General features: G+C 46.1%; 1 long non-coding RNA gene across 1 annotated transcript in view; it reads left to right on the forward strand.

Annotated features, from left to right (window-relative positions):
• Positions 1-24,449, forward strand: part of LOC108633469 — a 99,239-nt gene extending 74,790 nt beyond the window's left edge. Inside the window, exons 2-3 of the long non-coding RNA XR_001917091.1 lie at positions 22,776-22,911; positions 24,333-24,449. This is a non-coding gene — a long non-coding RNA (uncharacterized LOC108633469). The remainder of the gene's footprint in view (positions 1-22,775; positions 22,912-24,332) is intronic.

Raw genomic sequence — 25,511 nt, forward strand, 5'->3', positions numbered from 1 at the left:
GGCTCTTATGTGTACCATGCCTTTCAGCTGAGATGTTTGTTCTTGTAGCTTCTTTTATTATTCTTGTGTTGTCATTGTTAGCTTTTTCATTATGTCTTTTACCCCAAGATTTCCCAAGACTTGTATGGATTCTCCAGCATTTCTGTAATTGGTACCTGGAGGGTAGGACAGGGGAGAGATTGACTATCTGAGCCTTGCAGCACAGTTGTTCTCCTGGGTCATTTTTACCTTTCTCTGGGTTGGAACCTTAATTCCTCTTTTTTTCTTGGTTTTCATTTTCACTTTGCTGGAAAAAACTGCTTAAGAAAGTAAATTTTAGAGTGAATTTTTTAAAGCATTGTGGTTCTAAAAATCTATTTATTTTTCCCTCACATTTTCTGATAGTTTGTCTAGGTAAAGACTTGTACAGCTGCATATTTCTACTTAGAACCTCATAGGAACCCTCCACTGCTTTCCAGGATCCCGCGTTTCAAGTGTCTGATGTCGCTGAGATGTTTGAATCTTTCTGGATGATGTATTCTTTTGTCCAGAAGAACTGTATCTTCCTTTGACTCCAGCAAATTTCTCTGTATTACTTTCTGGATAATCTTTCTTCCCTTTATTTTATTTGCTCTACCTTTTTGGAAAGTGAAAGTGAAGTCACTCAGTCAAGTCTGACTCTTTGCGACTGTATGGACTGTAAACTACTAGGCTTCTCTGTCCATGGGATTTTCCAGGCAAGGGTACCTGAGTGGGTTGCCATTTCCTTCTCCAAGGGATCTTCCCAACCCAGGGGTCGAACCTGGGTCTCCCACATTGCAGGCAGACACTTTACCTCTGAGCCACCAGGGACCTAACAGAAGCAGAATTTATTAAGAAGAGGTGGCAAGAATACACAGAAGAACTGTACAAAAAAAGATCTTCACGACCCAGATAATCACGAGGTGTCTCATCAAATTAGAGCCAGACATCCTGGAATGTGAAGTCAAGTGGGCTTTGGGAAGCATCACTACAAACAAAGTTAGTGGAGGTGATGGAATTGCAGTTGAGCTATTTCAAATCCTGAAAGATGATCCTGTGAAAGTGCTGCACTCAATATGCCAGCAAATTTGGAAATCTCAGCAGTGGCCACAGGACTGGAAAAGGTCAGTTTTCATTCCAATCCCAAAGAAAGGCAATGCCAAAGAATGCTCCAACTACTGCACAGTTGCACGCATCTCACACGCTAGTCAAGTAATGCTCAAAACTCTCCAAGCCAGGCTTCAACAGTACATGAATCATGAACTCCCAGATGTTCAAGCTGGATTTAGAAAAGGCAGAAGAACCAGAGATCAAATTGCCAACATCCATTGGATCACTGAAAAAGCAAGAGAGTTCCAGAAAAACCTCTACTCCTGCTTTATTGACTATGCCAAAGCCTTTGACTGTGTGGATCACAACAAACTGGAAAATTCTGAAAGAGATGGGAATACCAGACCACCTGACCTGACTCTTGAGAAATCTGTATGCAGGTCAGGAAGCAACAGTTAGAACTGAACATGGAACAACAGACTGGTTCCAAATAGGAAAAGGAGTACCACAAGGCTGTATATTGTCACCTTGCTTATTTAATTTATATGCAGAGTACATCACGAGATTATTTAATTTATATCAGAGTACATCACGAGAAGTGCTGGGCTGGGTGAAGCACAAGCTGGTATCAAGATTTCTGAGAGAAATATCAATAACCTAATATATGCAGATGATACCACCCTTATAGCAGAAAGCAAAGAAGAACTAAAGAGCCTCTTGATAAACGTGAAAGACGAGAGTGAAAAAGTTGGCTTAAAGCTCAACATTCAGAAAACTAAGATCATGGCATCCAGTCCCATCACTCCATGGGAAATAGATGGGGAAACAGTGGAAACAGTGGCTGACTTTATTTTTTGGGGCTCCAAATCACTGCAGATGGTGATTGCAGCCATGAAATTAAAAGACGCTTACTCCTTGGAAGGAAAGTGATGACCAACCTAGATAGCATATTCAAAAGCAGAGACATTACTTTGTCAATAAAAGTCTGCCTAGTCAAGGCTATGGTTTTTCCAGTAGTAATGTATGGATGTGAAAGTTGGACTATAAAGAAAGCTGAATGCCAAAGAACTGATGTTTTTGAACTGTGGTGTTGGAGAAGACTCTTGAGAGTCCCTTGGTCTGCAAGGAGATTCAACTAGTTCATTCTAAAGAAATCAGTCCTGAATATTCATTGGAGGGCTGATGCTGAAGCTGAAACTACAATACTTTGGCCACCTGATGCAAAGAACTGTCTCATTTTAAAAGACCCTGTTGTTGGGAAAGATTGAAGGCAGGAGGAGAAAGGGGTGACAGAGGATGAGATGATTGGATGGCATCACCAACTCAGTGGACATGAGTGTGAGTAACCTCTGGGAGTTGGTGATGGACCGGGAGGCCTGGCGTGCTGCAGTCCATGGGCTTGCAAAGAGGTGGACACAACTGAGTGACTGAACTGAACTGAACCTTTTTGGAAAGTTTATTGGTCAGTTGTCAGAATCTCTAGGTTGATCTTCTCTACGATTTATCTTTATTTTGCTAATGTTTCTGTCTACAATTTTGGAAATTTTTTTGTATTTGTCTTTCTACTAAATTATTTATTTTGGCATAGTGTGTGTAGCATTCAAGAGTATTTTCTTGGTCCCTGATTTTTTTTTTTTTTTAATGGCAGCCTGTTCTAGGAATTCTGTCCTTATCTTTTCAGATCTCCCCAGAATACTAATTGGATGTCTCTCTTCTTAAAGTTACATGTGAGATATGTGTATTAAATTCCAGTTCTTTTGTTTGAGACTGTCTTGCTTTTTCGGTTGGCCTTTCTCTTTTTCTAGGCTTTCTTCATGAGTGGTGGTCCTGGGACCACTCATATTGGAGAATAAGATAGATGCATAGATACCCTGGAAACTCAGGTTTCTGGGAAGTGCAAGTCCATGGTCAGGAAACCTGAAAAGGTGACAGGGGCTGTTATCCTGAGTCTTGTGGGAGATGAGGACTGTCATGGGTGCCAGCCTGACGCCTGGGTTCTCAGCAGCATGTGAGACAGCTAGAGCTGGTCATTCCCCAGTCACTGTCCTTTCCACTCTCTGCCCCCCTCCATGACCACCCTTTACTGTCTTTTCTCTTGTTCTCTCATCATCTTCCTAAGTCAGACATGTGGAGGCCTGAGGCTATGTCCTGGTCCTTTTCTCTCCTCCATCTTCACTCACATTCACTCCAGGGCTTCATTTGAGCTTGTAGTTTGGACACACAAGTGTCCCTCCAGCCTGGAGCTCTCTCCTGAGCCCAGGACTCGGCACCTAACTGCCTGTCTCATCTCTGTCTGGATGTCTAATGGCCATCTCTGGTTTGACCTGCCTTCATCCTCTTTCTCCCAGCTCAGTAAAGGGCAAGCCTCCTTACTGCTGGTCAGGGAGAATGCTGAGGATTTCTCTGGACACCACCTCTCTCTCTCTCCTCTCTTTCTCTCCAGGTCTCTCTCTCTTTCATACTTGGCATCCAACCCATCAGCAAAGTCTGTTAGGCTCTTTTCACCCAGAATTTCACATCCTCTCTCACCTTCATTCCTACTACGTCTACCATCACAACTTACCTGGACTGAAGTGACCTCTTAACTAGCTCTAACAAGTCCTTGCTTCCTTGTTTATGTGGGGACTTCTGAGTGTCTTCTGTGGCCCTCTCTAGCCCCTCAGCTATGTATTTGCTCTGCATGGCCTCAAGCTATGGCCAGGACTAGATCTTGCTCATAAAGTGTTTTCAGCCCTGAGATCCAAGACCCATGGAGACACCACAGGTCATATTTATTCAGTGAATGGCTGTTGAGTCTTTGATTTCAGATGCTGGCTGGCTGCACCACAGCTATTTTTCCTGTACAAGCACTCCTGTTTTGTTCAGATATCAGCTCCGGCAATGTGCTTAGGAGATGGTGGGCCCCCAGACTGATGAGTGCATCACAGTTGGTTCAAATCAATCACAATAATCTCACTCGTCAGTTCGGGGCTATTTAAGTGGTAATGGGGATGTGGGGCCATGTAACTCAGTTCTGGAGGAGGGAGCCTGAAGGACTCACTTGGGGACCCCTGGGAAAATATTTTCTTCTCTTATAAAGCCATTGAGGGCTTCCCTGATGGCTCAGTTCTGTTCAGTCGCTCAGTCGTGTCTGACTCTTTGCGACCTCATGAATCGCAGCACGCCAGGCCTCCCTGTCCATCACCAACTCCTGGAGTTCACTCACACTCACATCCATCGAGTCCGTGATGCCATCCAGCCATCTCATCCTCGGTCGTCCCCTTCTCCTCCTGCCCCTAATCCCTCCCAGCATCAGAGTCTTTTCCAATGAGTCAACTCTTCGCATGAGGTGGCCAAAGTACTGGAGTTTCAGCTTTAGCATAAGTCCTTCCAAAGAAATCCCAGGGCTGATCTCCTTCAGAATGGACTGGTTGGATCTCCTTGCAGTCCAAGGGACTCTCAAGAGTCTTCTCCAACACCACAGTTCAAAAGCATCAATTCTTCGGTGCTCAGCCTTCTTCACAGTCCAACTCTCTCATCCATACATGATCACAGGACAAACCATAGCCTTGACTAGATGGACCTTAGTCGGCAAAGTAATGTGTCTGCTTTTGAATATACTACCTATGTTGGTCATAACTTTTCTTCCAAGGAGTAATCGTCTTTTAATTTCATGGCTGCAATCACCATCTACAGTGATTTTGGAGCCCCCCAAAATAAAGTCTGACACTGTTTCCACTGTTTCCCCATCTATTTCCCATGGAGTGATGAGACCAGATGCCATGATCTTCGTTTTCTGAATGTTGAGCTTTAAGCCAACTTTCTCACTCCCTCTTTCACTTTCAGCAAGAGGCTTTTTAGCTCCTCTTCACTTTCTGCCATAAGGGTGGTGTCATCTGCATATCTGAGGTTATTGATATTTCTCCCGGCAATCTTGATTCCAGCTTGTGTGTCTTCCAGCCCAGCATTTCTCATGATGTACTCTGCATATAAGTTAAATAAACAGGGTGACGGTATACAGCCTTGACGTACTCCTTTTCCTATTTGGAACCAGTCTGTTGTTCCATGTCCAGTTCTAACTGTTGCTTCCTGACCTGCATACAGATTTCTCAAGAGGCATGTCAGGTGGTCTGGTATTCCCATCTCTTTCAGAATTTTCCACAGTTTCTTGTGATCCACACAATCAAAGGCTTTGGCATAGTCAATAAAGCAGAAATAGATGTTTTCTGGAACTCTCTTGCTTTTCCCATGATTCAGCGGATGTTGGCAATTTGATCTCTGGTTCTTCTGCCTTTTCTAAAACCAGCTTGAACATCAGGGAGTTCACGGTTCATGTACTGTTGAAGCCTGGCTTGGAGAATTTTGAGCATTACTTTACTAGCCTGTGAGATGGCTCAGTGGTAAAGAATCTGTCTGCAATGCAGGAGATGTGGTTCGATCCCTGGGTCAGGATGATCCCCTGGAGAAGGTAATGGCAACCCATTCCAGTATTCTTGCCTGGGAAATCCTGTGGAGAGAGGAACCTGGCAGCCTACAGTTCATGGGTTTACAAACGAGTGGGACATAACTTAGTGAATAAACAACAACAAAACCATTGAGCCTCACGGGAAGAAGGCTCTTTCTGTCACTGTCTGCCTTTCTTCCTGATTTCTGTTATGTGAGGGTATAATGAGCCATTCTGTTCTCACGAGGAAAAGGCCAAGTGGCCCAAAGCTCTGATGTGTTGAAATCACAGAATGGGTCTCCGAACAACTCAATTTAAGACTTCTTGCCCTAAACACAATAAACACTTTAAACTATGATTATCACTGTTTTGTTTCTTGTACCCAGGTGTACTGTAGTTGTTCCACCCCAACCCCCATGCCAGATGCGGAAGGGGACTTGGGTGTCCCGAGTCAGTCCCCGGATGAGCGTAGGAGGCCATGTGGGAGATGGCAGAGAAGAAGGCTTTGCGGAAGCCCTCTTGCTCTGCCTTTGTCTCCTGAGGGGTGGAGGCAGGGAAGAGACTGGAGGGAAGAGTTTCAGCCTGGCATGGCCTGGTTGAAAGACTTCATTCCAGGAGTAGATACTATGTTGTGGCAAAGGGTTCTGTACAGTCATGAGGGTCTGACTGTTTTCCCAGACTGACAAAAAGCCTGTCACCCAGAGGGCCTGTGTTTGGTGGTAATGTGCCCACTGGGGTGTGTCTAGATCAAGAGAAGGGGCTGAGTTTGGTATGTATCATTACAGAGTGATGACCGTGGACAGCTATAAAACTCAGAATTGAGAAATCCCAGAGATGAGAAAAAGAATTCAGTGGGAGGAGGTGGGCAAAGCTCTTGAGGATTAGGAACGAGAAAGCTCCTTAGAGTTTCCTGAAATATTGAGGGCTTTAGATCTTCAGCAGAGCTTGCAGGGTCAGGCCAGTCTTCTGCAGACTTAAGCATTAGGGAGACCATAGCTGGTGTGGTACCTGCCCCTGGCATCCCCTATTACCCGGATCATTATTAGCTGGTGACAGAGTGGCAGAGAGAATAATGCCCCTCCCCCACAAGTTCTCACTTGAATTCCAGGGGTGTATGGGTATGTTCCTTCACATGGCAAAGGGATTTTTGTGGATGTGGTTAAATGAAGGAGTTTGCAATGGAGAGATTATCCTGGATTATCCAGGTGGGTCCAGTCTAATCTTGTGAGTCCTTAAAAAAGTGAAGACAGAGGAGGAAGGTCAGAGAGACACAATATGAAAAGGACTCAACTTGCTGTCATTGGTTCAAAGATAGGGGTTTGAGATTGGTTTGAAGAAGGAGCCGAAAATCAAGGGATATGGGCAGTCTCTAGAAGTTGTAGCTAGCAAAACAAACCAAAACCAAATGAAGCCAAAAACAAGTGCTTCAGTCCTACAATCACAGGAATCAGATCCTCCCTTGAAGCCTCCAATAAGGAGCCAACCTTGCCAATACCTTGACTTTAGTCCTGTGATACCAGGCCAGGGGGATGTCTGATCTCCAGAACTACAGGATAATGACTTTGAGTTATTTTAAGCCACTAAAGCTGTGGAGATTTGTTATGGCAGCATATGGTAAAGAATTCTCTCTGCAGTCCCAGGTTGTCCAAAGCCTGCACTTTCCAAAGGGCTTCATGACTTGCACTTGCCCAGATCCTGGGAGATAACTTCTGAGTTCTTGGAATATCCTGTCTGCTAAGAGGAGCTATCTGAGACTTTGAGCCAGTTTATGTCAACAATGCGATTTAAGGCTATCTCAGTCTGCTAGGGCTTATATAACCATACAAACCACCCAAAGGTTGTGTGGCCGAAACAACTGAAAGGCAACATCTCACATTCTGGAGGCTGGAAGTCCAAGATCAGGATGTTGGCAAGTCTGGTTTCTCCTGAGGCCTCTCTCCTTGACTTACAGATGGCTGCTTTCTCACTGTGTCCTCTTGGGGTCTCTATGTGTCCCAATTTTTTCTTCTTATAAGGACACTGGCCATATAGGATTAGGGCTCACACTACCAGACTCATTTTAACCTAATCATATCTTTAAAGTCTGTATCTTCCAATACAGTCACATTCTAGGTACTGGTGTTAAAATTTCAACATATGAATTTGGGAGGGGACACAATTCAGCCCGTGACAATGAGGACTGTCTGTCTTTCTTTGCCTAGATCCCTGGCAACACTAGATGTAGTTTGACTTATTGGGCAGGGGGATGGGCCGGAAACTGAGTAGCTAATGTCAGCCATGTGGGCTCTCCATGCCTGCCTGACTGGCTTCCATGAACACCCTGGATGGCCGAACTCCACACATGTGGTCACACATCTTAGCTGGGAGAATCAACTGCTGTGAATTTGGGAGTGGACACCTGGAAGCTTGTGACTGGTCTCTCCCAGAGTTGTCCTATATAACATTTTTCCTTTGTTGATTTTAATCTGCATTTTTTTCATTGTAGTAAACCATAGCCATATTAATAGCTTTTCAGAGTTCTGCGAGTCCTTATTGTGAGTCAACTGAGGGAAGTCCTGAGAACTCCTCAACAGAAGCAGCAATAGAAAGCCAATACATGTTGCAAAGAAAGACAAACTCTGAAGGGGATCAAGCTGGTTAATCAGTTAAGATGTTACCTTCCCTGGAGGCCCTTGATATGGATGTCGGCTAGGACTTCACTGGCCTGAGTGAATGAAGGGGCTGACTAATAGGATCTGAGCATCAGGGCAGAGTTGGCAGGTGTTTCCCTCCTGGTGGAAAGCACTGTTACATCTCCCAGGACCAGCTAATTTTTCTTTCAGAGAAATGTGTTCTAAAATCACTCAGTCCGACTTGATGCTTTTGAATTGTGGTGCTGGAGAAGACTCTTGAGAGTCCCTTGGGCAGCAAAGACATCAAACCAGTCAACCCTAAAGGAAATCAATATTCATCGGCAGTGCTGATACTGAAGCTGAAGCTCCAATACTTTGGCCACCTGATGGGAAGAGCTGACTCATTGGAAAAGACCCTGATGCTGGGAAAGATTGAGGTTAGGAGGAGAAGGGGGTGACAGAGGATGAGATGGTTGGATGGCATCACTGACTCAATGGACATAAGTTTGAGCGAACTCTGGGAGGTAGTGAAGGACAGGGAATTTTGGTGTGCTGCAGTCCATGGGTCACAAAGAGCTGGACATGACGGAGCGGCTGAAAACAATCCAACTCAGTGAGAAGACCTGTTTCCCTCTTCCTGAGTGCAATGGCATCAAAGTTGTAATCTGTTCAGCCAGTCTCAGAAAGAGAACTAGCAGCCTTGACCCTGCTGCCTCCCAGCAGTTCTTGGGAACATCAGGAGCAGTGCTCTGCCCCCACTAATCCTGTGGGGCTGGCCAGGTGAGCTGTGTGCGAGTGAGGTGTGTCTTTGCTAGGAGCTCATGAATGGCAGCGGATGACCCCGGGAGACTCCCCTGTGGCTTCTCAGCCTTGTGCCTTCAGGACTGATGGCCCTTCCTGCCCGGGGCCTCCTGCTGTGTGCGCCTTCTCTCCCTTTCCTTCTCCCCATCAGCTTCCGCGCCCCTCTCTGCTCTGTGTTCAGGAACTGCAGCCCTGATTCATCCCTGACTACGGCACCACTGCGTTTTCCACAGGCAAGCAGCTGGGATGTTAAAACAGTTAAGTCAGAATGAACACCCCAAGATGTCATAGGGTGATGGGGGTCATTGGATGACACTTCCAGATGCCTATCCATGGGCAAAGGCGTGTCTCGGACAACAGCACTGAGATGGGAGAAACACGGGGCAACTCGCCTTGCTAGAAACAGTACCAAGGGCACTAGGGCGTGTGAGGGGGTGTGGGATTGTGGGGCCGCCTTCCTTGGCAGGAGGGCCGAGAGTGAGCCCGTGGAAATGTGCCTCTCATTAGGGACACACAGTCCGGCTGACCACGCACCAGGCTGCTCTCTCTGGAGGTGGAGAGATGGCTGGAGTCATCTCTCTCCTTGACAGCCCTGAGCTCTGCTGATCAGGGCTTCCCAGCTGGCGCCCTGCCCCATGAGGCTGTGACCCTGAGGTCCTGGCAGATTCCTACCCCGCAGGTAGGACCTGCTGGGCTGCTAACTTTCTCATCCCTTCTCCAACTTCTCTGGTTTTCAGCAAGATAAGGGAATGCTAGTCAGGCTCTGCAAAAGTTACTTGGCATAACTGTCTTTTCCAGTCTTGGCAAGGCGGTACCACCACCTTTACTGATAAGTTCTGAGGCTCAGAGAGGCTAGGGCAGCCCAGCCAGGAGGGACTCTGGTTTCCTCCTCCAAAGTGCCCTCCCTAAGTGTTCTGATCTGGTCTAAGGGGCCCCTGCTGACCCTTCCAGGTCGTGGGAACTGTCTTTGGAGGGTAAGAACTACCTGCTGGGGGTCTGGAGGCTGCAGACCTCCCTACCTGGGCTCCCCACTGGTCCTCTCTGGGGGTCCTCTGGGCACTGAGCACCCTCCATCCATGGGAGTGCTGTGTCACCTGGGCCCAGGCACCCAGCCTTCTCTCTGGCTCTGGAGTGGCGGGTAGTAGCTGTACAGGCTCTCTGGGCTCTGGTTCCTGCACCTGCCCTGGAGAGCATAGAAGGGGGCCCCCGGACCCTGCGTCTCCTTCTCTCTTCTCCCCAGCCACCATGTCTGGACACTGGGCCACGAGGATCCAGGCAGAAAACCCCACGTACTGCCCTCTCGGGCCCCTCTGTGTTCCCCTTCTGTTGCGGTCCTTCTAGGCTTGGGTCCCTGGCTGTTTCTGTGTAAGAGTGGCATCTCTCCCACCTCTGTACCTGAGGCAGTCACTCGTGTTGTGTCACAGGCCTCCCAAACTAAGTGGCATATGACCCCCATCAGTAAGCCTCATGATTCTGTGGGTCAGGAATCCAGACAGGATACAGTGGGGAGGGCATGTCTGGGGTCTCCTTAGGAAGACTTGAAGGCTGGGCTTAAATCATCTGAAGGCTCAAGTGCTTGGCGTGTGATGCAGGCCCTGAGTGGGGTCTTGGCTAGGGCTGCTAGTGGTCACCTTGGCACGTGGGCTCTCCCAGTGGCTGGTCTGGGCTTCCTCACAGTGTGGCGGCTGGGTTCCCAGGGAACCAGATGGACATTGTATTGACTTTTGTGACTTAGCCTTGGAAATCCTGTGGTATCACCTCCCTTCCCAGGTTCAAGGCAACGGAAACACAGACTCGACCTTCTCAGTGCCAAAGTCACACTAGGGGAAGAGAATGTGGGCTGGGAGAGACTGTGCTGCCACTTGAAAATGCACTCTGCTCCCACCCGCAGATGGCAGAAGTTCATGCAGTCATTCCAAGCATTGCCCAAGCTCCTCGTGTGCGCTAGATGCTTGCCAGCCTCTAGGGGAGCAGAGAGAACACTGCAACAGAGTCTTAAACCCTGAAGCATGCAGTCTAGTGGGAAAGACCAAGATAAAACAGGGCAAAGCTCAAGGTTTGTGTGGACTAGCATCTCCCCCTCATAGAACATTGTTAAAAATCCACCATTTCCAAAGGCTCTGGTCAGTATGCTTCAAATCCATGATATGGGACCTGACCAGGGATTTCAACATGCTTTTTTTCTCTCTCTCTCTTTTGTGCTAGCTGGTTATTACACTAGCAGAACCTCAAAGAATGGGCCTAGGTTCTCCTTCTCTCCCTCTCTCACAGAGCAGGTGAAAGCTTTGATGACCCCTTCTCTCTTTCTCTCTTTAGCCTGTACCCACTCCCGAATTCCTGCAGCACACATTCATCAGCCATTGCCAGCGCTGTCAGGGTAAGTCCACAGAAGTTACCAGCTGATGGAGACCAGCTCTTGCCTGGATCCTCTGGCTAAGAATCCTTAGCAAGACCCTCAGGCTACCTTAGCCGCTCATGCAGCCTACACACTTCCTGGCTTTGAGAATGGATATGGTCCGTGTGAGTCCTTGGGGGAAGCAGAGAGGTGCCTGGGGAGTAGATGAGTGGATGGTCCCAGAGGAGGAGAGAGAAGGGGCCCACAGGTGAGTCCTGCATTCCAGAAGCTTCTGTAGGTGCAGGTGGGTTGGCCTTGGGGTTAGGGAGAGCTGGATCTGTGTCCCTGCCCCATGCAGGTGGGGAGGCTCCATTTGCTCTTATCTTGTTGGAGAAACACATCAAGCAGATAGAATAAAGCGAGGGTAAGCTGGGCTCTGTGTACTCTGTGAGGTTTTTAAGTACCTTTGGCGGTTTGCTGAAACCTATAACCCCTCTTCTCAAAATAATGGTTTAAATGCATTAAACAAAAGCCATAGGGTTATAGAGAAAGCTAATTATATTGAAATATAGTTATCAAAACACTTAAAAAGCAAGTTTGAGATTCAGTAGCATATGTGTTTCTTCATTAACACATTTACAGCAAGCTCTACTGACAAGCAAGTTCCAATGACTACCACAGTTTCAAAGTAGTGAGAGGGTAAAGGGTATTCTGAGATGTCTGCCACACCTGTGATGTCAGAGAAAATACCCAAGATCTTTTAAAGCGACAGTCACAGAACTGCTAAGCCTACTTGGGTTTGTTGCTCATATTCATCATGGAAGCTAATTTCAGCTTAAAGTTAGTGAAAACAAAGATGTGACGCTTTTCCTCCCACGTTTGAGGGCTCCCCTGCATCCTATCCTTAGCTTCCCTGTGATGGTGATGAGGGTGACTCAGTAAACTTTTTGCAGCCTGCCCCACTCCAGCTGCCCTGGGTCCTTCCCGTGGTGGGGATCCCCGCTGAACTGTGAACCTCTCTATTTGGTCTGAGCAGAGGCGGAACAGCCCCCAGAGATCCATTTTTCTCCTGTTCTCAGCAGACACTTCTCAGATTACACTGACATTTGGGGCTTGGGTTTCAGCCACATTTTTAAAAATTTCTCTTCATTTGTACAGAAACCGGAGAAGCCTCTGAGGTCTGATTGCATCATTAATCATTGTGGGAGTTCTGTGCTTGTGTCCCCATGTGGGAAATCTGTTCTTTGTTTCCTTTTTCTCCTTGGATTTTTGCTCCCTGCCTCTGAATGAGGATTAGACAAGTCATTGCTTCTCTGTTCTGTGCCTGTTCTCACCAGGTCACCAGGCTCCCCTTTCCCCTCCCTAATCATCCCGATTTCTCCCCATTCTCAGAAGTGGAATCCAGCAGTGGTTGAGTCAATTTGCATCCCCCCTGTGGTCCAAGGAAGGGGGAGGGAAACACACACACACAGTTTCTTTGTTCTTTGCTAAGAGCTGCTTAGCTTACTGCAAAAGTGCTAATTAATTAGGGCAAGATTCAATCAGGGAAAATTATACAATGGAGACAAATGGTTGTGAGAAGGAAAATGTCAGAATTGCTCTGTATTTTCCCCCCTTTTTTGTCCACTAAAATTTTTAACGAAGAGTATACGGAGGTGTCTTAGCCTTCAAAAGCTGTTCTGGCTTGACTCCAAAAAGGCTCCTCACCCTGCCTTAGGGATCTCTGCCCACTAGAGCCCAAGGCAAACCAACCTTCTCTTAGAGAGGAGCAGACCTGCCCTGTGCTCATCTTCCCAGACACACACTCTGGCCCCATTCTCCTCCCAGAGGAGAGAGGGGAGGGGCCTTGTCTTCTTGTTAATGATGCCCCCTTCCCCCTCCTCCTGCCTCTTTGGTCCCAATACCCTAAAGAAGCAGAGACATCTGGCCAGGTGTCCCTGTCCCTTTGTGTGGATGGTCCTCCATCATGAATAGGAGCACTCTGAGCCCGGATGGGGTGGGACACTGAGAAGCTCATGGAAACAGACAGACAGACAGACAGACGCCCGCGTGCACACACACACACACACCCCAGGTTCTCTATGAGGCATCCCCTCAGTCAGCTTGAATTCTTGAACTGTTGAGTCTGAGGCTTCTGTGTTCAGAATCAACCTCTGCACTGAGTCTCCTGGGGGCCGGGAGTGGGCATTCCCCACCTTGGCTTCCTATTTGCATAACTAAAGGAGCCACCCAGAGGTTTTGTTAGGAACAAAGAGGTGGTTGCACCTAGAGGTCAGTTCATCTCCCTGTGAAGGCTGACTGTACTGGCAGTTGGCTTTCAGCTCCTGTCTTCCTTGTAAAGAGCACCCTGATGGGAGAAGCAGAGGCCTCACACAGAAGCAGGGAAGGCTCCATGTGTTTCAGGCAAGATCTTCTTTTTCGGTCCTTCTGCTTTGGTGGTGAAGAGCCAGTTGGAGCCTAGAGTGGCCCTGAGGTTGTCTGGCTTCTTTGTACAGCAGAACAAAGAACCTCTTCCAGATGGGGCTGGGCTTGTCCTGGACAAACAACCCTACCTTGGACTTGTCATTTACTTGTCCTTGGGCTTGATTGTTGCCAGAAGGGGGACCCCTCCCAGGGCCCAAGAATGAGCTTTTACTCTCAGCAATGAGTAAAGTAAATGACTTTACTGGAGAGGGGTGCCGTGGTGCAGACCAGCAGGGTAAAGAAGCCAGAACTGCTCTGCCATGTGGCTCAAAGTCCCAGGATAGTGGGGGTTAACTTTCCGGGTTGTTTCTGGCTGAGTGTCTTGCTTGGCCCCTGTTTGGTCTGACTCAGGGTCCTTCCTGGTGGCTTGTGCATCTCTCAACCAAGAGGGATTCCAGCGCAAGGGCTTCTGGGAGGTGGGCAGGGCTGGTGTCTCTTTCCTCTTTGGGCCCCTCCTGAATTCTCCCAGTTAGTTTTTGGCAACAGCACCATGTTCCTTATTGGGACTGCTTGTTGTGAGACAACTCTTGCAAACAGTCATTATTGTGCCTGGCCAGGGCGGGCAGTTTCCAACCAGTGGCAGGAGAAAGGGAGGTAGGAGGAGGAGAAAGTAGAGGAGGAGAGAGAGAAGGGCAGAGGGAGGAGGAGGGGAGGGAAGAGGAGGTGGGGAGGAGGAGGAGAGAAGTGGAGGCAGTTCCCCTTACTCCTGGAAAGGAAGAATGTCTTCCTGAGTATCACCCTTTATATCTTCCAAAGCCACCTTAACCTCCATTCCAACTGATTTCTGGGGGAAATGGAGGGGGCACAGAGGGGGCACCTGGTGTGACTTTTTCCTTGGGAGGAAGGCTGAGAACCCACATTCCTATCCTAAGGCCTCAGTGTATCAGTCTGAAAATCTAGGTGCTGCGACCCTGATCCCTCCCAGCTCTGACACTCTGAACGCATGGTCTGCTTCCAGTGTGGTGTGGGTGTTGGGAGATCTGTGTGTGTTTTGGAAAAGTGGGCTTCGACCAAGACTGCATACATCCTGAGTGCTGCTGAATGGCTGGGAGGAGCAGGACCCCTTCTGCTCTCTGGCTTCCAAGCATTTCCCTTTTCTGTGGGAACCTGTTTCCCTTCTGCTTTTTCAGGGGATACATTTGCAATTTTAATGTTGCGTTCCCAGGGCTTTGTTTGGTCTATTAAACAAAATGATTTATTGTAATGGGGCTTGTTTGCTGTTAGGCCACTGCATGACAGACACCTAAGCATGTGCTGTCCTGCAGAGATGGTCACCTCACGGGCCATCCAGACCCCCTCTTCCTGCCCCAGATGAACTGGGCCATGACCAAGACACCAAAAGGATCATTCCACAGTGTGCATTTACCTTGATTTAGGAATGCCCTTGCAGATTTGGGGAGTTCATCTTTCAGTGTCTTGTCTTTTTGCCTTTTCATACTGTTCATGGGGCTCTCAAAGCAAGAATACTGAAGTGGTTTGCCATTCCCTTCTCCAGTGGACCATGTTTTGTCAGACCCACCCGTCTTGGATTGCCCTACATGGCATGGCTCAAAGTTTCAGTGAGTTAGACAAGGCTGTGGTCCATGTGATCAGATTGGTTAGTTTTCTGTGATTGTGGTTTTCAGTCAGTCTTCCCTGAAAATTCTTAAAGAGATGGGATTACCAGACCACCTGACCTGCCTCCTGAGAAATCTGCATGCAGGTCAAGAAGCAACAGTTAGAACTGGATATGGAATAACAGACTGGTTCCAAATCAGGAAAGGAGTACATCAAGGCTGCATACTGTCACTATGCTTATTTAACTTATATGCAGAGTACATCATGAAAAATGCTGGGCTGGATGAAGCACAAGCTGGAATCAAGATTGCTGGGAGAAATATCAGTAACTTCAGATACGCAGATGATATCACCCTTATGGCAGAAAGCAAAGAAGAACTAAAGAGCCTCTTGATGAAAGTGAAAGAGGAGAGTGAAAATGTTGGCTTAAAACTCAACATTCAGAAAACTAACATCATAGTGTCTGGTTCGTCAATAAATGGGAAACTGGAAACAGTGACAGACTTTATTTTTGGGGCTCCAAAATCACTGCAGATGGTGACTACAGCCATGAAATTAAAAGACACTTACTCTTTGGAAGAAAAGTTATGACCAACTTAGAGAGCATATTAAAAAGCAGAGACATTACTTTGCCAACAAAGGTCCATCTAGTCAAAACTATGGTTTTTCCAGTAGTCATGTATGGATGTGAGAGTTGGACTATAGAGAAAGCTGCTGCTGCTGCTAAGTCGCTTCAGAAGTGTCCGACTCTGTGCGACCTCATAGACAGCAGCCTACCAGGCTCTCCCATCCCTGGGATTTTCCAAGCAAGAACACTGGAGTGGGTTGCCATTTCCTTCTCCAACGCATGAAAGTGAAACGTGAAAGTGAAGTCCCTCAGTCGTGTCCAACTCTGTGCAACCCCATGGATTGTAGCCCACCAGGCTCCTCTGTCCATGGGGTTTTCCAGGCAAGAGTACTGGAGTGGAATGCCATTGCCTTCTCCGAGAGAAAGCTGAGTGCCAAAGAATTGATGCTTTTGAAATGTCGTGTTGGAAAAGACTCTCGAGAGTCCCTTGGACTGCAAGGAGATCCAATCAGTCCATCATAAAGGAAATCAGTCCTGAATATTCATTGGAAGGACTGATGCTGAAGTTCCAATACTTTAGCCACCTGATGCAAAAAGCCAACTCATTGGAAAAGACCCTGATGCTGGGAAAGACTGAAGGCAGAAGGAGAAGGGGATGACAGAGGATGAGATGGTTGGATGGCATCACCAACTCAATGGACATGGGTTTGGGTAAACTTCGGGAGTTGGTGATTGACAGGGAGGCCTGGAGTGCTGCAGTCCTTGGGAACACAAAGAGTTGGACACGACTGAGTGATTGAACTGAACTGAACTGAACTTGCAGATTTGACAAATGGCCAGTGTGTGAAATTGGTTAGGGGAATACATGCTCTCAGAATCCCGTATATTTCTTAACCTTAAATGATTTAATGGAGGCCAGTGTGAATATGCTTGCAACCTACTACATCATAACTCAGTTTATGTTTTATAGCTAAATGCTGGAAATGAACTAATGTCCCCTCCAAGCTACAGATTTCCTATATCATCTGCATTAAACTGTTGGCAATCAAGCTGCCTGCTCTTTTTGGGGAGGGGGTTACCCTGAGCCTCCCTTAGAGCCTCTGGATACTGTGGGCCCTTAAGCCTGTGCAGCAGACCACAGCAGGAGGGAGGCTGGGATGAGGAGGCCAGCATTCAGCCTTTTGAAACCCCCTTCACAGGCCAATGCAGGAGACCCCGGTTTGATTCCTGGGTTAGGAAGATCCATTGGAGAAGGGATAGGCTACCCATTTCAGTATTTTTGGGCTTCCATTGTGGCTCAGCTGGTAAAGAATCTGCCTGCAATGTGGGAAACTGGGGTTTGATTCCTGGGTTGGGAAGATCCTCTGAAGAAGGGAAAGGCTACCCACTCTAGTATTCTGGCCTGGAGAATTCAGTCCATGGATTGCAAAGAGTTGGACACAACTGAGTGACTTTCACTTTCGCTTTTTCTCACAGGCCAATGTCATTTCTTAAACTCTACTTATAACTCAAGCATTCATGTAGATCAAGATGGAAAGCTTCCTCCAAAACTGGATGGTTCTTGTAGATAAGGACTGGCTGTTTCTCAAACCTCTGCCATTGGCAAGGATCTGACCAACCAGAATTGTGCCCTGACCACTGGATGTTGAAGGGAGTTGGGCAGCTGGCATGGCCCCACCCAGCTGCTACCTTGAAGCGTCCATATGTGAGTCATCTGAAGACCTTGGCCAAAGATGAGACAGCCCAATATGACCAGCTTCCAAGTCCCTGGAGAGAGAAAGCTCTCTGGGTGCATGCGGCTGGGTTCTACTCCAGCGGTGTGTCCTTGCCTCCCCACACAATCCTGGAGCACAGGGACATAGGCTGCTTTCATCCTGCCCAGTTGGATAGGGGGATTTTATGGAGGCCTTGAAGCTAGTTCTACGATTTGAGCTATGACAATAGCTCGCACATGGTTGGCATTTCCTAGATGTTTAACGAATAATAATAATTATCCTAATGATAGACCTTTGCTTGCTGACAGCCTGCCTTGCTTCCTCCCACGGGCTGCCATCTCCTACTGAGGCTTGTGTCCTTTAAGCCCACCCATTTGCCCTCTTCCTTCACAGCTCAGTATCCACGATCTGAAACGATTAAGACCTTGCTCAACATGCCAGTTGAGTTTCACCTCCCTAGATGTCTCTTTACAAGGGCCATGGGCAGACACAACTCTCTTTCCTTCTAGGATTCATGCTGTCTCTTTTGCAGTATTTCTCTGTGGTCACAGGGACCCCTTTGGGACCTCTGTCAATCCTAAAGGAATCCTAATTGACACTGAATATTCATTGGAAGGGCTGATGCTGAAGCTCCAATACTTTGGCCACCTGATGCGAAGGGTCAACTCATTAGAAAAGACTCTGACTCGAAAAGATTGAAGGCAGAAGGAGAATGGGATAACAGAGAACGAGATGGTTGGGTGGCATTACTGACTCAATGGACATGAATTTGAGCAAACTCCAGGATATAGTGAAGGACAGGGAAGCCTGGCGTGCTGCAGTCCATGGGGTCACAAAGAGTAAGACATGACCGAGTGAACAACAACAACAGGGACTTTCGCAAAGTTCACAGAATTCCCCAGAAGAAGAGCCAGTCTGGTTTACTGTGGATACCGAACAATATAGTTTTCTGGGATGTTCAGAGCAAGAACTGTCTTCTGAGTATCAAGCAGGCCTCAGCCTAGGGAGACTGGCACCCTGTCTCCAAAGGGGGTTACGTGCATGGCGAGGAAAGCTAACAATTATCACAACCCTGCTGCCTTCAGTCGACTGCATGAATAGCTTGTAATTAGCAGGTTCTTTGTTGATGCTGCCAAAGGCCTTGGAAACTGTCTTTTTATTTCCCTCTGGAGTAGAAGCTCTCTTCATGGATTGAGCAATAGGAAGCTACTGTCCAGATTTTGTGGGATTATTATTTGATTTCTAAATTTTTCAGAATCTGACTAGGTAAAGGTTTCATGGAAGGAAGTGTAAGACTGAAAAACTTGGTTCTTTGAGAAAAAATGCAGCTTTTCAAGTCACGTTAACTATTTTCCAAATAAGCAAGTCTTCACATGTTCATTTAAGATTGTTTTTGAGAAGTTATGTGTGATGGATAAGGTTATGTCAACTTGGCTGGGACATAGTTATTTGGTCTAGGTACCTAGATATCTGGTCAAATACAATTCTGTGTTTCTGTTGAGGGTGTGTTTGGATGAAATTAAAGCAGATTGACCTCTGTAATAGGACTTCCCAGCTGGCTCTAGTGGTAAAGAACCTGCCTGCCAATGCAGGAGACATAAGAGATGTGGGTTCGACCCCTGGGTCAGGAAGATCCCCTGGACGAGAGCATGGCAACCCAGTCTAGTAATCTTGCCTGGAGAATCCCATGGACAGAGGTGTCTGGCAGGCTACAGTCCACAGGGTTGCAAAGAGTCAGATGCTACTGATGCTATTTAGTGCACACACACACACACACCCCCTCTATAATGCACATGTGTGTGTGTGCATGTGTGTGTGGTTAGTCGTGTCTGACTCTTTGTGACTGTAGCTCACCAGGCTTCTTTGTCCATGAGATTTTCCAGGCGAGAATACTGGAGTGGCTGCTGTTTCCTTCCCCATAATACACATGGGCCTTGTGCATTCAGCTGAAGGCCTGAATAGAACAAAATGTCGACTCTCCCTCCCAAAAGAGAATTCTTCCTGCTTGGTAGCCATGGAATTGGAACATCACCTTTTCTTGGTTCTTTAGCAGTTTTCACTCTGCAGATTTTGGACTTGATAGCCTCCATAATCATGAATGTGAAAGTGAAAATCACTCAGTCATGTCTTACTGTTTGCAACCCCTTGGACTATACAGTCCGTGGAATTCTCCAGGCCAGAATACTGGAGTGGGTAGCCTTTCCCTTCTCCAGGGGATATTCCCAACCCAGGGATCAAACTCAGGTCTCCCACATTGCAGGCAGATTCTTAACCAACTGAGCTATGAGGGAAGCCCCATAATCATGAATTAATTTTTATAATAAATCTCTCTCCCTCTATCTCTCTCTATATATATTGCCTATTGGTTCTGATTCTCTAGAGAGAAGCTTGGTGCCCTATGTGATATTATGGGAGGAGCTTTGGACACATTAGACATCCAACTCCTCTATTTAGCACTTGAGACACTGGGACTAGTCACTGAACATCTCTGAGCTTTAATTTTTTTCACCTGGAAAATGGTCATTTTTGGGAATGAGTACTCAGATGCATATTAGAGGAATGCATTCCTGATCACATATTCTGAGCCCAGAGCAGGCATAAAGGAAAGCAGATTGTCTTCTCATAGTTGAGTTTCTTGTGTTTCAAGCCCATTGTAGCTGGATCTGCCCCTGTGCAGGAGAGACCTCTCCCCCTTGCCCTATACCAGCAGGCAGCAGCTGACACTTCCTGTGGGTTCACTCTGTGCAGAGGACATCTTTGGTGTTCATGCCTCTACTGGAAGATGTTCCTTACTGGTCCAGTTTTTTCCATTAGCCATGCTCACTCCTCCTCCTAGTTCACCTGGTTTTGGACCCTTGGTATCCCTGGTGGTGGACATTTCAGGGGAGAGAGGGGGCACTGGGCCCATCTGTCCACTGCACAGCCACCTCTGGCCAGGTCAGCACCAGTCCTCTGATTGCCCCGCCCCTGTTTCCACCCTTGACTGGCCCAGTCCCTCTCCTACCAGTCACCAAATCATCACCTGAGCATCTCATCCTCTTTAAAGATATCTGTGGTCTTGTTCCCAGGGACAAGACCAGAATCCCTACTGAGGCCTGAGGGGTGATGGGGACACATTCCCACCCAGCCCCAGCCACATGGGCACCACCCCTGGCCCCAGCCGCCTGGGGGGCCCTGTGCAAACTACCCCCCCCCCCACCTCCCCCAACTCTGTATACTGCTGTCTCTTCACGATGCAGGGGCTTCACTTGAATTTTGTGCTGGGAACTCTTTAGTATCATCTGGGCCTGCTGATTTTTTCTAGAGAAGATTTTAAACTAGCATTTTAATTTTTTCAGTGATACAGGTTTTCTTTGGGCTTTTTATTCTTTTTAAGTCTGTTTGGTAAGTTTTATTTGTCTAAGACTTTGTAAATTATTAATTTGCTTTTCTATTTTTAGATTTTTGCTCTATTTGTACTTATGATCGATCCTGATTTTATTTATGTCTCCTTTCAAAATTTTGTATTATGCTTGGCAGAAATTTGTCTATTTTATTAACTATCTCAATGAAACAACTTTTGGATTTTATATTTATTTTCTACTCCACTAATTTTGTACTTATTGCTGTTGTTTCCTTTCTCCTTTTTGGTTCCATTTTGCCATTGTTTTTCTAACCTTGTGTGTGTTGGACATCTGACTAGTTAAATTTGTAGCTATTATTATTATTATTTATGCAAGTATAATGTACCAAGTGTATCTTATTTCAACTTTCTTATTCTTAGAAATCAGAGTAATTAGTGTATAGTTTCCTTAAAGTCCATCCCTTTAAAATGTATACTTCGCTGGGTTTTGACAAGTATATACAGTCATATAACCACTACCACAAACAAGATATAGAACATTTCTATCACCCTCCCCAAAGTTCCTTTGCAGCCCTTTGCAATCAATTCCCTCCTCCCACTCCAGCCCCTGACAACCATTGACCTGATTTATTCCCTATATTTTACCTTTTCTAGAATGTCATTTAAAAGTAAACTTAAGTACTTTCACTTTTCTTTTCATTCCTTTCATTTATAAATTTCATTTATAATTTCACTAAAAACATTTGTAAGATTCATCCATGCCATTGCCATCCAGCATTTTATTCATTTATATTGATGCATAGTATTCCAATGTTTGCCTACATCACAAATGTTTGTTTCAATAGTTGCTGGATATTTGGAAAGCTTTCCTTTGGGTTATTATGAATAATCTTTGTGTGGATATATGCTTTTCTAACTTTTGAGTGAATGCAGCGAAATGAAGTGGAAATGCTGGGTTGTATGATAAGGGTATGTATAACATTATAAATAGCTGTCAAAGTCTTTTCCAAGGGGGCTGTACCATTTTGCATTCCCCCTAACACTGTATGAGAGTTCCAGTTGCTCCTCATTCTTGCTAGAATTTGATTTGGTTACTCTTTGTAATTTTAGCCATTTAGTGGGTATGTTGTGATATTTCACCATAGTTTTAATTTCATTTCCTGTTATGAATGGAATTGCATGCACCCTCCCCACACACAATTCATATGTTAAATTCCTAACTTCCAGTACTTCAGAATGTGATTGCATTTGGTGAGGAACCTTTGAAGTAATCACAGAAATGATTTGGGCCAATCCAGTCTCACTGATGCCCTTGTAAGAAGAGGAAATTTGGACACAAAGAGACACCAGGTCCAGAGAGGAGGTACAGATGGCCAGCAGGCACACGGAAAGGTGCTCAACCTTGCTAATCACTAGAGAAACGCAAATCAAAATCACAACCATAAGCTGGCACTTGCCACAGTGCTTGCCGTCTGCCTCTACAAGGGTTAAACCATGTGCTGCTACTGACCTCCAACACCGCCTGGAGGAGTTCAGGGTGACTTGCAGAAATGAGGCACCCTGTGCTCCCAGAAAATTGGCTGGACAGGTCTTTAGATATTCTCAGGAGCTTTATAAGCCCAATTCTTGTATCTCCTCCTATCTAGAAAAGCACTAAAATCCATGGTGATGACTATTTCTCATGATTAGTAGAAGCTTCACAAGACCAGCAGACATTTTCTGAAAAATAAATGTGCTTGATTGCATATACTCTTCCTTTACCAAAATCACATATATACTGTCCTTCCCCCTACCTCTTTAGAACAGCTTCTCAGAGCTGTCTGAGATCCTGTCTCCCAGACTTCAGTCCTCATATTGCCCCAAATAAAACTTAACTTGCAATTCTCACGTTGTGCATTTTTTTTAAAGTCAACAGGTATGCAAATGATGAACTGTCTCAGAGTAGACTTCCCTCCTTCACCAACTCTACAAGGAACCAGAATGTTGGTACCAGCAGCAGCCCCTTGTGCCCATCTGCCTTCTCAGGGAGTGCAGGCAAATCTGGGTAAGGCTCTTCTGGTTCTTGGATCTCCTGTATTGGTTGAGATCCTGAGTTTTATTTGGCAGTGGAGCAGGTTACCTGCCCCATCCCAGCTGAAAGACACTGTGGGGGGACAGTTGAAATACACCAAGGCATACCCACTCACTCGGTGTCACTTGGTGTCACTGGCTCAGCTGAGAAACACCACGTTTGCTCAGCTGTAGGAAACTGAGTTGTCTGTGCTGAGTAGTTAGGTAAGAGGCTGATATAATACTTTTCCTCAGTTTGGCTGCCTTAATAGAATTTGTTGGGATAAAAGTGAAGGGTAAATTTTATCCTTGAGAAATTTGACTTAAAATAGGAAATGTATGTGCTTAGTCACTCAGTTATGTCCCACTCTTTGCAACCCATGGACTACAGCCCTGCCAGGCTCCTCTGTCCATGGGGATTCTCCAGGCAAGAATACTGGAGTGGGTTGCCATGCCCTCATCCAGGGGATCTTCCAGCCCAGGGATTGAACCCAGGTCTCCTGTATTGCAGGTGGATTCTGAAATGTTGTTACTGAGCCATGAAATATGCCAGGATTCTTGGCCTCCAGAGGAGAGGAATTAAATCCAGGGCCAGTGATGAGGCTTGATTGCTCAGAGCTTTTGTGTATTAAAGTTGTATTAAAGTATAAAACAGATAGGGAAAGCTTCTGACACAGACAGCAGAAGGGAGCAGAAAGAGTGCCCCCTTGCTAGTTTTAGCCAGATGTTATATAGCTACTAGCAGGCTGCTAATTAGTGAAAGGGAATGTCTTAAAACTCAAAGACTCGTATCTGGCACCTCACACACAACATGCATTTTGAGATAACATTGGCACAAGGTGAGTTGTCTCGGGCCATAAAACGATGGACATGAATCTTGAAGAAAGGCAGGTTTCCAAGCAAATACATAGTTTCATTAACAGATTAGAAGAACAATTATATGAATAAAACATATTCATTTGTCAGGTTGGTTCTGAGTCTTAGACCCAACCAGCTTGAAGAAAGACAGAGTCTAAGGGTAATACACAGTTCATTAACATAGCTTAAGAAAAACATTTCCATAAGAAAAATGAATTGGTTAGCTCAAGGTTTGAGAAAAGTTAACTTCAGGTGGAACCAGGTGTCATCATGGCAATGCAGAATTGTAAGAGAAACCTGCTTTTAATTTTGTATAGAGAAAAAATGTTACACTTGTAGTTTGTTTCTTCCTGCTGCTTAAGGAAGAGATAAAAAACATCTGACACTTGCAGCCTCTTTCCTCCATTTGGAGACCCCTAGCCTTCCAGCCTGTTACCCTCTCAATTCTTTACCAGCTGAGTCACCAGGGAAGCCCAAGAATACTGGAGTGGGTGGCCTATCCATTCTTTAGCTGATCTTCCCAACCCAGGAATTGAAACAGGGTCTGCTGCATTGTAGGTGGATTCTTTACCAGCTGAGAGCTACCAGGAAGCTCTAAATGGGAAATGAGAAGTGTAGTTGCTCAGTCATGTGCTACTCTTTGTGATCCCATGAGCTGTATATCTTACCAGGCTCCTCCATCCATGGTATTTTCCAGGTAAGAGTACTGGAGTGGGTTGCCATTGCCTTCTCCAGTGGATCTTTTTGACCCAGGGATTGAACCTGGCTCTCCCTCTTTGCAGGTGGATGCTTTACCCTCTGAGGCACCAGGGAAACCCCAAAATGGGAAATAGATCCTCTCAAACACAAACAAGGGAAATCAGAAAGCAGCTGCTAACACTCCAGCCATGGTTATGTGCGTACAAAATTATACTTGCAAGTACCTACTTATTGGGGGAAATTATACTGAAGGGGATCTCAACCTAAAATAGCCAAATTGGGGTTCTTCTGATATTCAAAAATTCATATTTTTGTGAACGTGTTTATTAATAGAAAAAGCTGGCTGTCAGATCAAACAGGCTAAATGGAATGCTTACTTTGGTATCTCAGTCTAGGATAGCTTAGAGAAAAAAAAAAAATCTCTCTAGAGTTCTTGCCCTGAGGGAATAACTCCTACTAGGAGAACGTGACTTTACTCACTATGCTTTGAGACCAGATCTCTCAGGATCACTTATCTTATCTAGACCAGCTAATTCTTGAAAATCCCAAATTCTCTAAGCCAGGCTTTAGCAGTACATGGACCATGAACTTCCAGATGTTTAAGCTGGATTTATGAAAGGCAGAGGAACCAGAGATCAAATTGCCAACATCTGTTGGATCATAGAAAAAGCAAGAGAGTTCCAGAAAAATATCTACTTCTGCTTTATTGACTACACTAAAGCCTTTGTGTGGATCACAACAAAATGGAAAATTCTGAAAGAGATGGGAATACCAGACCACCTGACCGGCCTCTTGAGAAATCTGTATGCAGATCAAGAAGCAGCACTTAGAACTGGACATGGAACAACAGACTGGTTCCAAATAGCAAAAGGAGTACGTCAAGGCTCTATGCTGTCACCCTGCTTATTTAACTTATATGCAGAGTACATCATGAGAAACGCTGGGCTGGATGAAACACAAGCTGGAATCAAGATTATGGGAGAAATATCAATAACCTCAGATACGCAGATGACACCATCCTTATGGCAGAAAGTGAAG

This window comes from Capra hircus, chromosome 2, assembly GCF_001704415.2.
Source record: "Capra hircus breed San Clemente chromosome 2, ASM170441v1, whole genome shotgun sequence".
NCBI lineage: Eukaryota > Metazoa > Chordata > Mammalia > Artiodactyla > Bovidae > Capra > Capra hircus.